This window comes from Pleurodeles waltl, chromosome 2_1 (assembly GCF_031143425.1).
Source record: "Pleurodeles waltl isolate 20211129_DDA chromosome 2_1, aPleWal1.hap1.20221129, whole genome shotgun sequence".
NCBI lineage: Eukaryota > Metazoa > Chordata > Amphibia > Caudata > Salamandridae > Pleurodeles > Pleurodeles waltl.
The window spans coordinates 306863819-306879415 of NC_090438.1; positions in this window are offsets into that span (position 1 = coordinate 306863819).

A 15597-nucleotide genomic window follows, 5' to 3' on the forward strand; every position below is an offset into this window, starting at 1 on the left:
ATCAAACACATCCAAATTAGAGGGTTCAGGATGACAAAGTTATCAGTCCCCTGTAATCAATAAAAATGTTCTAATCCTGTCAAATGTGATTGTCCATAGTTGCTACAAACATCAGCCATTGTCATAAACATTATGAGGTACACAGCACTAATGTCATACCCATGCTGCATATGTCAGGGTCCACCCTGTGCCTGAGTCACAATAGCTCCAGTTACACCATGCAACATCCCAAATGTCATACTGCTCAGACAACAGCATTGAGGGGGAGGACATATGTCACCGGCTAGTGAAATACACCCGCACAGTCAGAAGAGGAAATGGAACACTGCTAGGACCATCAGTGCAATTCAATGTAGCACACATTCCCCAACATAAACATTACACACTACTAATGCTGACATCTGTAGTGTGCCATGCCAATGCTATACATAGTATATGATAGGTCTCAGAAACATATAGCTAGATGTGAAATATCTGAGACTGCCTCAGTTCCAGATTGTGAAGTGTGGTGCAAGTGTCATCAGAACAACCACAGCCAGTGCAAGGCCTCACCATGAGAATGGAAGTAGATGCAGGGATGAGTAGGACAAGAATGTGGCAATTCACAATTTGGCCAATGCTGACAAGTCCCCAAACTGACCACAATACATGTGACATGCAGGTGGGGCATAGGCCATGGGAGAATGCTAAAATGAAAGACAGGAGTAATGAACAGGAACCAAGATCACAATGGAAATAGGAAGGCATGCACGTCACATTACAAATCCCACAACACAGACACACTAATTGTACAGTATCTCATTGCAGAGGACGATGGCTTTCCTGGGGATATGCCTGTTCTGGACTTACCTGATGACATGGATGACAAGCAGACAAACATCAGCCAGCAGACCCTTCAAGATGTCCTTGGGACCCTCCAGAGCCCACCTTCAGATGCAAGGAGGAGCACAGATACAGCAGCCATGACAGAGGACCCACCCACCACCACAATTGTACGACCTGCCAGCTCCAACCCAGCTGAGGACTCTGACGACACTGGCACCAGCTTTGAGAGAACTGTAGTTGGAGTACAGCACGAGCTGACCAAGGAGGTGCGGGTGGGGATGGAAAATATGGCAGCCAGGGTTTGCATTTGTGCATGATGCCAATTGCAGAACAGGCAGCAGCCACGCAAGGGCGAAGATCAGTCTTGCAGGAACTTGAAAAAAGTGTGAAGAAAATCAGCACAGCTGTAAGAGAGTTGACACAACACCTCCAACAACAAACTTTTCAATGCGTGCACAAATGCAATATTGCCCCCCTCAGGGCCGACCTGGCTGCCTACCACAGTGATGTGGCTGCTATTCTTAGGAACCAGCAGCTCCTCCTTGCTGCAGTACTGCCCTTAATAGCCCCACAGTTGGTAGCTCCCGGGATTTCTGACTCCACGTCTTCAAACACTGAAGTGTGTGTTGCCCCTTCACAACCACCACCACCAAGGGCAGAGGAGACAACACACAGATCAGAAGATGAAGACGTCGAACAGATCACCTTCACCCGTAAGAGTACCCGGTAGCACTAGTCCCTGCCACCTGGCCACTTATAACCAAGGTCCTGTGCTTCGTAACATGCCAGTCTTACAACATCTGCTCACAAGCACTGTTCTCCAGCCCACTGTTTATCTTGTCACCCTGCCCTGTGATTGTCTCTCACTAACTCATTGGCAAATCCTGTCCCTCTGCACTGTCTGACACTTCACCCCAGCATGTCCAATGACATGTCATTTTGCACTTGTGTAGGATCACAATGGAAGGTGTCACACTAATGGACTCACAATCATGGACAATGTACATATAGCACTACAGCACTTTAAAATAAGTAGCACTTACACAACAACTTTGTCTCTTTGTAATGTGACACATCAACCGTGAGGGAGATCGGTGATGTTTACCTCATGTCAATACAACTGACCTGAAAGAATGTAGGCTGATAACTGTGCACTGTGGTCTGGATTGTACCATCATCTGCTCTTCCTGAGGGTTAATTCTGAGGGAAATAGAAACTATACAGTATAATGATGTATTGGACAGAATAACGCTTCCTCAAGGGATGTATAAGCCAAACATTATTGCCTTCAACTTTGTCTTTAAGCCAATCTTTACGTATGTGACATTTGACCCAATAGTTGCCTACTACACACCATACAGCATGAATGGATGTGTATGAGTGTACGTACAAATATGTAACCTGGCTGAACAATGTAACAAATGATAGGTGTGAGTTATGTATACCATACTACATGAGATCATACTACCACTCCCCTTATAAGGCTTCAGATGAAAATCATGCTGCAGGCAGACTTAAAACAGTGTCCTCAATACCAAATTTGGTCCCAAAGTATGTGAGACAGAAAACATACATCAAAAATTAACAACACATTGGGATCCATAGTAACCTTGACTGGTGGGTGCAATGGGCGGCTGAATCTTAGGAAAGTAGCTCTGGTGTAGCTGCCAATGTAACAGCTCAATTGGGATTTGGTTGAAGGATGGGACACAAATGCAAATACTAAAGAAACACTGTTCAGCCATGCCAAGGCCCTGATCCCCAAGCATGTGACACATACTGTAAAGGATTACCTAAATATTTATTTAACAGTAAAAAAGGAAGATAAAACCTGGGGAAACACCTCACCTAACCTAACCTATCCTAACTACACATTACTCACAAAAGGCCCTAACTAACCTAAACTTACTTATCACATTTAACTAAATGATCTAAACATCAACTCCCCCACCCTCCTTATAAGACGGTACACATGGAGGACAACATATACTAACCTTAACACATACTATCTTATACTAAACAAATATATATTTTTTTGGATTTTTATATTTTATATATATATATATTTTTTTTTTTTAAACACCAAAACCCCAACATCATCCGTCACCCACCCACCCACACACATAATAAAAAACAGATATTGAAAGTATCATACCCCCACCCACTACTACTAACTAAACTAACAGCCTTTTGTAACCTACCAATAAGCCCCCTTAACCCACTAATTGAAAGAACCAGGAAAGAGGAGGTAGGGGAGGAATCATGGCTGAGGGTAAATTGTTTACAAGTTCACCCTCTGCAGGGTCTTCTTTATGGCACACACCCTCCTATTAACTTGTGCCACCTCCTGCTGCAGCCTGTTCATTTTCCTCAACATACGTTCAATGTCACGTGGCATCCGTTGAAAATCTGCAGGGTCAATGATTGCAGCAGGGGTGGTCTGGGTGCCAGTTGAAGATGTATGTCCCGTTGTCGGTGCCATGCGTGTAGGAGGAGGTGCAGGTGGTGCTGTGAAAGGTCCAGGAGCAGTGGAGGTTGACGGTCCTGCAGTGGTGCCTGCTATGGTTGGTGCCACCTGGGTGGTAGTGGTGGTGCTGGTGGTGGTGGCTGTGGTAGACACCGAAGGGCCCCCTTGGGCAAATGCCCTCTACACTCCGGAGGCTATTTCATGGTGATACCGGCAGGCCATGTTGCGGAACCCAGACTCCACATCCAGACTGTGGCGGTAACGCATCTCCCGGCGCTGAAACTCCCGACTCTGGATGGGATTCATATTGGCTGCTGTTAAAAAAAGATAAAACCAAACATTAGGTACTTCATTGTGTGATATAGCTACTGGAGAAAATCAGGCAATACATCTAATATACCAGAAACAGGCCATATCATCACACAGATCACAGATTGTCCATGAGGAAGTACATGCCAACGCAGCCTACACATATCCTGTCTAACAGCACAGCAATGCTCTAAAAGATGTGCAACAACTTAAATGACCTATGCATCATAGTTCAGCCATTTGTCACGTAAAAAATGCTGCAAGTCATCCACATGTGACAGGCCAACTAATGACTAATTTCTGGATGACAATCGAGAGCCACAAGATCTGTGATTTGTAAATGGAATTGGCAGGATAGAATGCAGTTGCTAATCATGAGTGGGTATCCTAGGTTTGGACAGGTAAGGAGAATGTCAAACTAGGATACACCCAAACCGTGGACAATCCGATCCACATTTATGTTTAGAAATGCAGACAATTGTCAACATCATTTCATACCAGTAATACATGTCTTACTACAAGCAGATAGATGCAAGCATACATCTGGCTACGAGCTGCATGCACACTTACGACATTGTACTAAAGTACCACATACACGTAGCACAACATGTGGAGCTACATGCTGCTAGGAAGTCAAACATGTTCATTAGTGAACAGGGAGGCTCAAGTCTGTGGGTAAGACTTTGGCATCCCTATTCTGTGTGATTCAGGGTCTGATTTGCTGACTAAATCATAAATATGGTCCTCTGCAAACTTTTCTTAATAAAAGTTTTATCAACAAATGTCACCCTATTCACATGGCCATGCCTACAGGGCTGCACTACAATCCCTAAATATGACTACACGCTAATGATTGTCCAACTCAAAGATGGAAAATAAATGATACTCCACTCAAGTAACATATCTGATCATTTACCAGCGCATCATACCTTGCTATGTGTCCAACACACAGGAGTCAATCACACAACAGCAGCAAACACAACACAGAACAGAAATATCAACACTTACTGGAGATGTCTGGGTCCACAAATCGAGCCACATCTCTGATTGTGTAGGGGGCAGGTCCACCTGTAAAGCATGGAGGGGAGAAATGTGCTCAATGTCTGTGCACTGTACAACACTTCCAAATACAATTACTGTGTGTAACATTAAATCTGAAAGTCCAGCTTCTCAGGCATGATGATACTGCAACCGACATACCACTGCAAACATGTACCGACCCGGTCACTCCAGTGAGTTATGCACACATATCTGCACACATGCAGTGGCCCTAACTATCATGTGATGTCAAACATGCTCCATCATTTGTTTGCAGACTCCTTTATGGAGTGTACTCCTCTCATCATTTGTATCAATGAGAGACATGCAAAGCCAATTTCCTGGAGCACTGCAATACCAGTCACTCAGGTATTGTGGCTTGGGCATCAAAGGACAGTCCTTTACTGTGTGACTCACCTCTGGGTTGAATTCAGGTCATGATTTATCATGCTTTCTATGGTCCCTTACATGTAGGGCCTGTGTTGTGTCTAGGTTACATATGCTACATTAACAGGGTACCCTGAGCCACATATGCCCCCTATTACACCATAATGTCAGGGATCCTGTGCATTGTTTGGTGACAGTTTGAGGCTAGCCGTGGATTGACCAGTTTTCATATTTGGATACAACAAGGAGATATATGTTGACAGTGTATATTGCATTCATCCATGACAGATTGCATGGGCACAGGTGTAGTCATTGCACCTGAAATGTGTCTCTCATTCCCCTTTTTACCCATTATGGGTTTTGGAAATCACAGATGAGCCACATTCATCATCTTACATTTGCCAATTTGGTTGATCAGCGGATATATAGCAAACTGACACTGTGACATTATTAATACATGGTTCAGCAAATGTACTAGTATGTCAATCATGATGATGTAGGTTTCAATTTGTATGTACTTTCGGAATTACAGCAGTCACAGGAATGCTGGTCTACTGATCTTAGCATATACCCATGTCAGTGATAGCCTCCATACTGGGAGGTTAGTTATTAAACATATGCTGTACTTGATCAGCATTGGTGTGCCAAACTAAACTAGCTAAGTATTAGTCAACTTTATCTGTATGATGGAATTGGTCAGGGGTCCCTTGCATGACATAATGCATTTAATCCATTGTGATCATGCATTCCCCAACGTCAGGTATCCCATGATGATCCGATAACTTATGAGAAGTACATGGCAATAGAGTAACACAGATGGCAAATGCATTAGCTTGGGGGCAGCAATTGTGACTAAGACCAATGTAAAACACACAGGTACAATGAAAAGAGGGCCATGGATAGTTGTTACCCCTCAATTTGTATAATTTGATTAATTTTATGTGCCACAGCTATGGTAAATTGCAACAAACATTTTGATATGCACCCGTGTGCATTACTTTTGGCATCCATCCCTAATTTATTTGTGCACAACCAAGTCACACTATCAGCCTAAGATATTACCTGAGGTCAGAAATAACTTGTTACGTATGTGTCAGAATCCAGTTCAGACATGTAACTGAAATAATTGGGGGACACATTAATTCTTGAAAGTATCTGGATTAAAAACATGTCTTCCCTGGTACACTCACAGACCATGCATAAAACATATTTTAGAACTACATTTGCATCATCAATTGATGTGAAGGCAGCACTAATTTACAGGCTCCAGTCGTGTTTTGTAAGTTAGTGCAGCTGTTGCGTCAACAAATGACAGTAATGTGTAGGAATTATTGTATAACTCACTGCAACTGTATGTTTAACTTGCATTCCACATGTCCAAAAACATTGCCTGCAGCAGATGAACAAATCTGCTACTGTCACTACAGAGTATTTAAGTGTGCACATTACTCTGAATTGTACTCACCAACAGGGCCACCAATCACAATCCCCAGGTGGTCCAGCAGGTCTTGCTCCCTGGCAACCAGGTCAGCCCAACAGTGTTTTAGCTGGTGGTCGTTGCGCAGTGTGTTGTATATTCTTTGAAGATGGAACAGGACCTTTGCCCACTGGACCCTCCTGGCATCTGTGTGATACCCCTGTATCACACAGCCACGTGCTTCAATCATTAATGGGAGGAAGTGACACACGAGTCAAATAAATCCCCCAGCTCCTCCTCTCCTATCCTACCAAGATGTGGCCTACCCAACATGCTTGAAAAAAAGAGGTAATTAAGGGGTACAGATCATAATGAAGGGAAAGGAGGAGAGGGAAATGCAAACTAATTAACAACAAAACAGCCCAAATACCCCCAAACGAACACTAGCCACGACACTCCCAACAGTACAAAGACAGAATTAGACACCAGAAATGACAAAAATACACTTACACAGGATAACACAGACACTTAGGATACACCAAAAGACAATATAAAGAGCACACAGAAGACAAATTCACAATATGCACAGAGAGTCCAAACACAGCCACACAGTCAAGAAAAATCACAGACTACAAAGTAAAAGTGAAAGTACTCCCACTTTACCAATTCTGTAAACAGGATATCCTATTACATCACTTCCTGCCTCAAATGCGGTTCGTTTGTATTATTATGTGTCAAAATATTATAACGCTTACAGTCTGTGCGTCATTTTGTTTTGATGCACATGGTTAGAAATGACCCTGCATCCATATTTTCAATTATTTTTCATAGTTAACCAATTTCTTGGGGTACAGTGTGGGAATTACCGCTCAGGGCCAATGGATGTATCATGGCAGTGAGCGCCATTTTTCGATGAATATGCATCATTTTTAGACGCATGTGCGTGTTTTTTGATGCGTATGCGTCAACATTTCTGTCTTTTACTGGGTTCGGGTCATTTCTCCATTTTATTGGTACATGACAGGTGTGACTATACAGAGATACACTGTTGGCACCTACACTGTGCATTCCGGTGTATCAGCACATGTGGCAGATCATATTACTGTGGACCATGATCCTCTAGTTGCTGTACCAGATTTGCACTCTTCACTGACCCAATAGATGCCCAAACGTGTTGAATACCAATTGGTATTACCCAGTTTGAGCATGTTGTGCGTCAATACAGGATAGCAAGGCTACACAACTCAATACAGTAACTCATTGCCTGTGTGTCAATGTGTGTGAATTGGCTCTTACAAATGTAGTTGTCCCACTGTGTGAACATCACAAGACATGTTTTCTTAAATGTGCTTGTATACATGTGTTGTCAATGTGGCCAACCATCAGATGCTATTCAGTGTGGAAATGAGAAAGGAAATGTGTTTGTCATACACGTAGCAACAAATGCTGTGTGAACTTCCCAGGTTTTTTGGGACATAAGCATCTCCAATGACAAACCATGCACAGGATAGATAGAAGATGGTTGATCATGGCAAAGTTCCAAGACTAGGCCATCACATGTCCTGGAATGTTGAATACTACTTCCTGGGCACTTGTTTGTATACTACCCATGAGTCAGGCATTGGAAAATGCTATGTGGGTACGGTGTTTGTGACACTGAGGGCCTGATTCTAATTCTGACGGGCGGCGGAGGCCGCCCGCCAGAATTCCGCCCCATAATACCGCTCCGCGGTCAGAAGACCGCGGAGGGTATTATGAGTTTTTCCCTGGGCTGGCGGGCGGTCTCCAAAAGACCGCCCGCCAGCCCAGGGAAAAACTCCCTTCCCACGAGGATGCCGGCTTGTAATCTAGCCGGCGGAGTGGGAAGGTGCGACGGGTGCAGTAGCACCCGTCACGTATTTCAGTGTCTGCAAGGCAGACACTGAAATACCTTGCGGGGCCCTCTTACGGGGGCCCCTGCCGTGCCCATGCCATTGGCATGGGCACGGCAGGGGCCCCCAGGGGCCCCGCGACCCCCCCTACCGCCATCCTGTTCATGGAGGCTTTCCCGCCATGAACAGGATGGCGGTAGGGGGGGTCAGAATCCCCCATGGCGGCGCAGCAAGCTGCGCCGCCATGGGGGATTCTGAGGGCAGCGGTAAACCGGCGGGAGACCGCCGGTTTACCCTTTCTGACCGCGGCCAAAGCGCCGCGGTCAGAATGCCCTGCGGGGCACCGCCGGCCTGTCGGCGGTGCTCCCGCCGACCCTCGCCCCGGCGGTCGAAGACCGCCGGGGTTAGAATCAGGCCCTGAGTCCCAAAACCAATCCACAAATGTAATGTCACGCCACAGTTTGAGTCACATAAATGACCTATGTTTCTCCTGTGGCAGTTGAGGACCAGCAGACCAAGCAGCATGTGTGCACATATTTCCAGTTGTTAATTGCACAAAGGTGTCCAGTTCAAGTGTGTGGGCCAATGTTTAGCCTGTATCATTATTGGGGTCCATGTTGTCACAGTAACGTGCAGCTCTACTCATGAGTCTCTGGAGCCATTTCCTACATTAAGTAAGTATCCTTCACAGCTGAATTGAACGAAAGGCAAAGAGGAATAGAAAACACACATGGGGATAGTCCAGCTATGGCACTGCAGAAGTTTGATGAGACTGACAACAGGGCAACCTTGGTGTCCTCACAAAGTTAAAGAATCAGTCATTTTAAACCGGCAAGTTTCCTCACAACATTTGTACACAGGGTGGCCTCTCAAATTTCCAGTGCATCCGGGAACATCAGTGCCACTGTGCTGATTAATCTTACAGCTATTCACCACGCAAGTCCAATCAATATGATGGGGGCAATGTGAATCAGTGTGTGGACTGTCAGGGTAGAAACGTGTTGACATTTCATGCACATTATCTAAAGTTGTTTGTTGTGCTGGAGGCACCATACCCAACCCATGCATACAGCCATGCTACACTGTCACTATTTGTCACTCATGCATACATGAAACCCAGACAAGGGATGGGCCATGATTAGGCTATTTGAAGACAAGTTCCACCCCATGATACGATAAGTAAACTGATTACGCTATACAATGTATTTGAGTATTCATTGTAGACCTACCTGACACAATACCCCAGGAGGAGAGTGAGGGCATGGAAAGTAACTATGAGACAAATGTAGACACAGGGAACCTTTATGGTAACGCAAAGACAGGAATCAGTCAGGCTAACTGGATGGAGGGTCAATCAGAAACAAAAATTAACAAGGCAAATACACAGTGAGCAGACTGAGACTGGTCAAAGGTGGAACAACGCTGTGGAAAATGAAAACTGTATTTGTCCTTTGTGTTGCAACGTTACACAATAACCCAAGGCCTGTGTTACCCAAGTGATTTATACGGCAATGCACAACAGTGATATACATATAATGGCAGTTTCTATGCCGTTCCAGGCAGCTGCAAGGGCAGTGCATGTTCAAATGGCTGGTCTGCATGGAGGTGCACACAGGTGTTTGCAGCTTCAGTCTCTCACAAGTCCTGTAGGTGAGAATCAAGTTCAAAGGGCCAACACTACCTTTCACATGGAAAGCAATGGACAGGTGATTACAGGTCCTACAGACTACAAGGCAGTGCATTATTCGACCAGAAGTCCATGCAGACAGAAGAACAATGACTATGGCATAACATACTAATGAGGGAAGCACACTGGAGTCAGAATGTGAGTCTGGGTGTGTGTAGATGAGGGATTACGTGGGTACAAATAGTTCATTTCCAGGGCCCCCTGAAGAAGGGTGGGGTGAGACAGAGAACATGGCAGTGACAGGACTTATGATCTGGAATGGCATGTGCAGGGCATGTTCTGTGAGCTATGCTAGTCATACCTGGGGCACTCGTGCTATCCATTTGCTGCATACATAGATATCTTGTCACACATACTCCTTGCAAAGATAGCTGATGTCACACTTACTGTTGTCAAGGGTCTGGTCATACCTTCTTGTTACTAATGCTATAGCACATCCACTGCCTCATGCATGAGGCATATTGTTTCCTTAGTGAATGATGGTGTCTTAGTTGTGTGCCATATGCTGCAATGCACCATGTTGCCAATATGTATGTGTGAAATAGCTGTGCTCCTCTGCTATTGCCCTTCAAATGTGAAATGGACAGTACAGTATTTATGTCATTTACAGTGTGTGTGAAGTTGGGTGTACATTCATACCCATCAAATGTGATGTGGCTTTTTCAGTATCCTAATATGTATTTCTTCAATGCTCCATGAGGCTACACTGTGATTAGGATTCTTAGGGATAAGTTGATGCAGAAATGATTACCCAGACCATGATATAGTGATTACAATAGGTGTTTATTGACATATGGTAAGACAGTTGTGATGGTGAGTAGAGTTAAAAGACGTTTTGGACAATGTGTTGTCTCCGATGCAATCCTGCAGCTGTGTTTGGATGGTCCCCCTCATGTTAATAGACAACGCCCTCCTCTTCAGGCATTTGTGGCTCGGGTTCATAGAAGGGAATGTTCCTCCTTACACAAATGTTGTGCATGATGGCACAGATCAAAATTATTTTGCAGACCATTTCTGATGAGTATAGGAGGCTGCCTCCGGTGATGTCAAGGCACCTGAATCTTGACTTCAGGATGCCAAAGGTCCTCTCGACTATGGTGCGTGTCCTCCGATGTGCCTCATTATAGGCAGGCTCTGATGCTGTGCTTGGGTTTGCAAATGGGGTCATGATCCATGGCTGGATCCCATACCCCTGATCAGCTGAAAGAGAAAATGAGTGAGAAAATGTTGATGTTGCTTGCACCATGATTATCACTTTGCATGGCAGCTGTTCTCTTGTGTTGCCTCCGACTCATCTGTGTTAGTGTTATTGTGTGGAATCATAGGCTTCTAGGATGTACCATCAGCATTGGGTTGTTTCATTATCTGATTGACCGGATGTCAGTGGTATTTTTGTAGAGTTGCAGTACATTGTGTACTCCCTTGCACTATGTCATGTGAAAGAGGTGTCCATGTGTCTTAACTGAGGGTGACATGATACTTCCATACACAGAATCAATTCCACAGTGGTGGTAACACGGTTGCATCTATATGGCCTGGACATCCCGTCCAATTTAACACATGCAATAGAATTTGTTAAACATCAGTGAGGCCCTTTGATTTGGCAAGGTGACAATGTACAACACATCTCCATAAGTTGTCAGCACTGACGTGTTGACAATTGACTATGCACAAATATCCAATGTGTAACAATTTCTCTGCAGACCTATTTCTCTGCCCTTGCCGAGTCAACTCAGGTTCAAACGTGTACCTATACTACTGAACCTGTTCCAGTTCAGCTGGCTAACTTGGTTGTGAGGTTGTCGTTTCCAGTGTCAGAAGGTCCATATGCCTGTACATCTGTTGTGTATATGTGTAATTGTCTCAAACCGTATGTAAAGGAAGGTCCACTTCTAATATTGTCACATCAATAGGTGTTCTTCGCTCAGTCCACTTGCTTATTGGTAGTGGGCAATGTCAGAGCAGGAGTGATGTGAGATATTGTTACAGCCTCATTGATTCCATGCCACCTCCATTGTAGTCATCATCATCATGCTATGTGTCTTATGGTGTTTGACCTGTAGCAAAACACATTCACACACCTTACACAGTACTTATTGGTTGGAAGGGTGTTTGATTGAGTGTTATTGATGTGACATTGAAAGATTCATCTTCCAAGTTGTACTGCCAGTTAAGGCCATATCATTGTGTTATTTTTAAAATGTTCCCTTGTGTCTGTGGACTGGCATCTGTTGTTATTTGCATCTGTCATTTGCCCCTAGGTGTGTATCCCATTGGGTGAGGATATCAAACGTGCCTAGCGGTGTCACAACCTCAGTGTCTTCCTGGCCATGTGTCAATGTAGTGGTGTATGTGTTGTTTGTCCTAAAGGGTTGCTGTGCAGTGTGTATATAAGTAGGTTTCTGTACTTACCAACAAGTAGGCCATTTCCATATCGTTCATCCTGGAAGTGTTGATTGATGGTGCAGTAGCGGAAGATGAATGAATCATGCACACTCCCAGGATACTTTGCCACAATGTTGGTGATCAATCCCCAGTGATTGCCAATGGCCTGTAGATTGATGGAGTGTGTGTGCTTCCTGTTGCAGTAAAGATGTTCGGTTGCAGCAGGTGGCACAATGCATACATGTGTGCAGTCAATGGCACTAAGCACGTGTGGGAAGCCGTTGATTTGATAGAAGCCCTGTTCTAGAAGCCTTGTTTGGTCTCCTGCTGCTTCTGCTGCATGCTTCAAGCTGATGTGGCGGGGTGTGAGGGAGATGATGGCATCCAATGCCATGGGTAGGAAGGCAAAGAACGAGGGCTGTGAGATCCCGGCAACCAGGGCACCAGTGGTTTGAAAGGAGCCAATTGCCAATATGTGGAGTACAGCTAGCAGCTTGGTTTCTGGTGGAATGGTGTGGGGTGTCTGCAAGCCGGGTGCCAACTGTGGCTTAGTGTTGCGCAGCATCTGCTGAATGGCTTGCCAGTTGAGTCTGTACCTCTGGATGACGTCTTGTTGCCGGAGTCCCAGAAGGGTTGTCCTGGTGCGGAATATCCTCTCCTGCCTTCTGCGTTGCCTTTAGGGGCCCTACTGGTGTTGTAGAAGCTGCTGTCGTTGGTCCTGTACTCTGCATCTGCGTGCATGCTGGATGAAAAGCACCTTCATGTCTTCCTTTTGTGCTCTGCTGTTGCTTCTGTGTGTTTTCCTTAAGTACTGGTGTTTTTGCCCCATTTTAACGCCTGCCCTGACCCAGGCGTTATTTTTTGACGCACATAGGGCTGTGCGCCATTCTCCGCTTCCGCCTCCTGGCCCTTCAGGATTTTTGCGCGGTAGCATAACTATGGCGCACTGGTGTTTAAGTCATTTTTTGGACGGGAACGCCTTCCTTGCATGTCATTAACGCAAGACGGGTTCACGCATCCAGAAAATGACACACGCTTAGGCTCGGGCGTTATTGTATAAATATGGTGCAAGGTTTGCACCGAATGTGGGTCAAAAAGTTTGACGCACATTCGGCGCAGACAGAGTATAAATATGCCCCTAAATGTTTTTAAGCTTGTGTAGATGTATCCACAGCTACCCCTAGCAGGTTGTGGTGACATGTCTTACAAGGTCATATAGGAACTGAGCTTTGCATAAGTTGAACTGTCCTATTGTTTGAGAATGTTACTAATATCTGGTCTTTCCTCGAGGATGGAAGTAAAAGTAGCAGAGAAAGTTTCTACCTGAGAACAAGGTATGCGAGAGGCGGATGAGACAATGGAATTACAGACGAAACGGAAGGAGAGTGTATCTACCGAAAGAAAATGTTATAGTTAGCGTAAGATTGTCAAGTTTAGGTCATCAAATTAGTTGTCGATTAGCCGAAATAAAAACACCGCATAGACTTACCAAGCAGGAGTTGATTAGATTTTAGTATAATAATCTATATAGACTAATTAGGGGGTTAGAATGCATGGACTGTGGGTTTGTTGTTCCTTGAAAGCTGGCAAGTGTTGAGATTAGCTGACGTTAGGCCCAAAACTGTTGATGGTGTCCTCATATGGAAGCTGATCATTTGCTGTTACTACTATTGTGGTAATCTATGTTATTAAATGTGAATTGTGTCTCTCTTGCTTTTCATGTACCAACTGCAACTAATAATTATATTGCTGCACATTATTAGTTTTATATATTGACATAATTGAGTTAAGTGTTTTTCTAAATTCTTTTCACATGAAGCCCAACATCCAATGCTAATTTGTGGTTAGTTAGAAAAATAATAATCTAATGCTTATGATCTGGTTTGAATTCATTTGATGCTGAACTAATGTATTCTGTACCATCATTACTGGTTTTTGTATTATTAATAAGTGTGATTCTTTTGGAGATAATTTGTTCTACTGTATTAATCAAATTAAGATACATACACTATTTTAATGAGGCGCTATTGATCCTATATGCTTATCATTTGTGTTTGAGAGTTATCTTTGTGACCTTAGCATTGTTAATATAGGGAAATAAACTTATGTTTTCTTGTTACTAAACTGTTGAGATTATTGACTGAAGCTTCATAATATTAAATATTATTGATTTTTCATTGATTTGTTGGTTCTCACAATTCCCATTGGTGACATCCCCTCAAACCTATGTTGCTTCGATCCATCGTCCTCTGGCGCAGGATCCATTATATAGTATTGATAAAAGTGTGGATCTCGTGACACGCTCGCAAGGGCATACGTCTTACTAGACAGATAGTGTAGATAAAGAGTGATGTTGTATAATCACTGCTCCAAATCTCTTTAGCAAGCTACAGCATTTTACAGTTGATGAGTGCTTTGATGTAATGACAAATCTATTGGTGGTATTTTTTAAGTACTAGTGTGGATATGATTAATAGAAATCAGATATTAGGACATGTGAGCTAGTGTTGAATATGAATTGAAAAGACAAGTACTTTATTAAGTTGACATTCTTTTTTATTATAGGCCTTACTAGGTCCTACAGAGTTCAATGTTAAACAACAACAATATCCTTTAACATCCTCTGAAATGGTCAAACCGATTTCAATTTTTTTGCATTTTTTTCATATGTTCGGTTTTTATGAATCCTTTTGATTGAGCTATCTTTATATTATTCTTTTAACTTAGAATGGCACTGCTTTTTTTCTACATCTAGGACGTCCAGTTAGGTTAGGCCTCTGTGGCTGGCCTGTACTACTATTAGTAAGCCAAAGGTTACTTCAAGGAGAGCATCCGTTTTGCCTCTGTCTATAAACTGCAATATTTGGAATTCTGGAAGAGTAGACTTTTGCAGATTTTATATTGGTTTTGTGTCATATGTAGTATGTGATTTTATTATGTATTTTGGATTTGTATAACTTACATGTTGAGCTAAAATAGTATCTAACTGAATATTTGGTGAAGCCAATCTCTGCTGCAGAAAGGAGGCACAGCTCACTCCTTCCCATCCAATCAGCTCTAGAATATGCCTTGAAATACTGTCCCTAGACACGTTGTACTGGAGCGGGGCTCCTCTGTGTCAGGAGGTGCAAGTCATCATATTCACTCCTCACATCTCACTCAATACCCCGTTTAAAAATGTTAATTTTAGGAGTATTTATGTTTTGTTTCC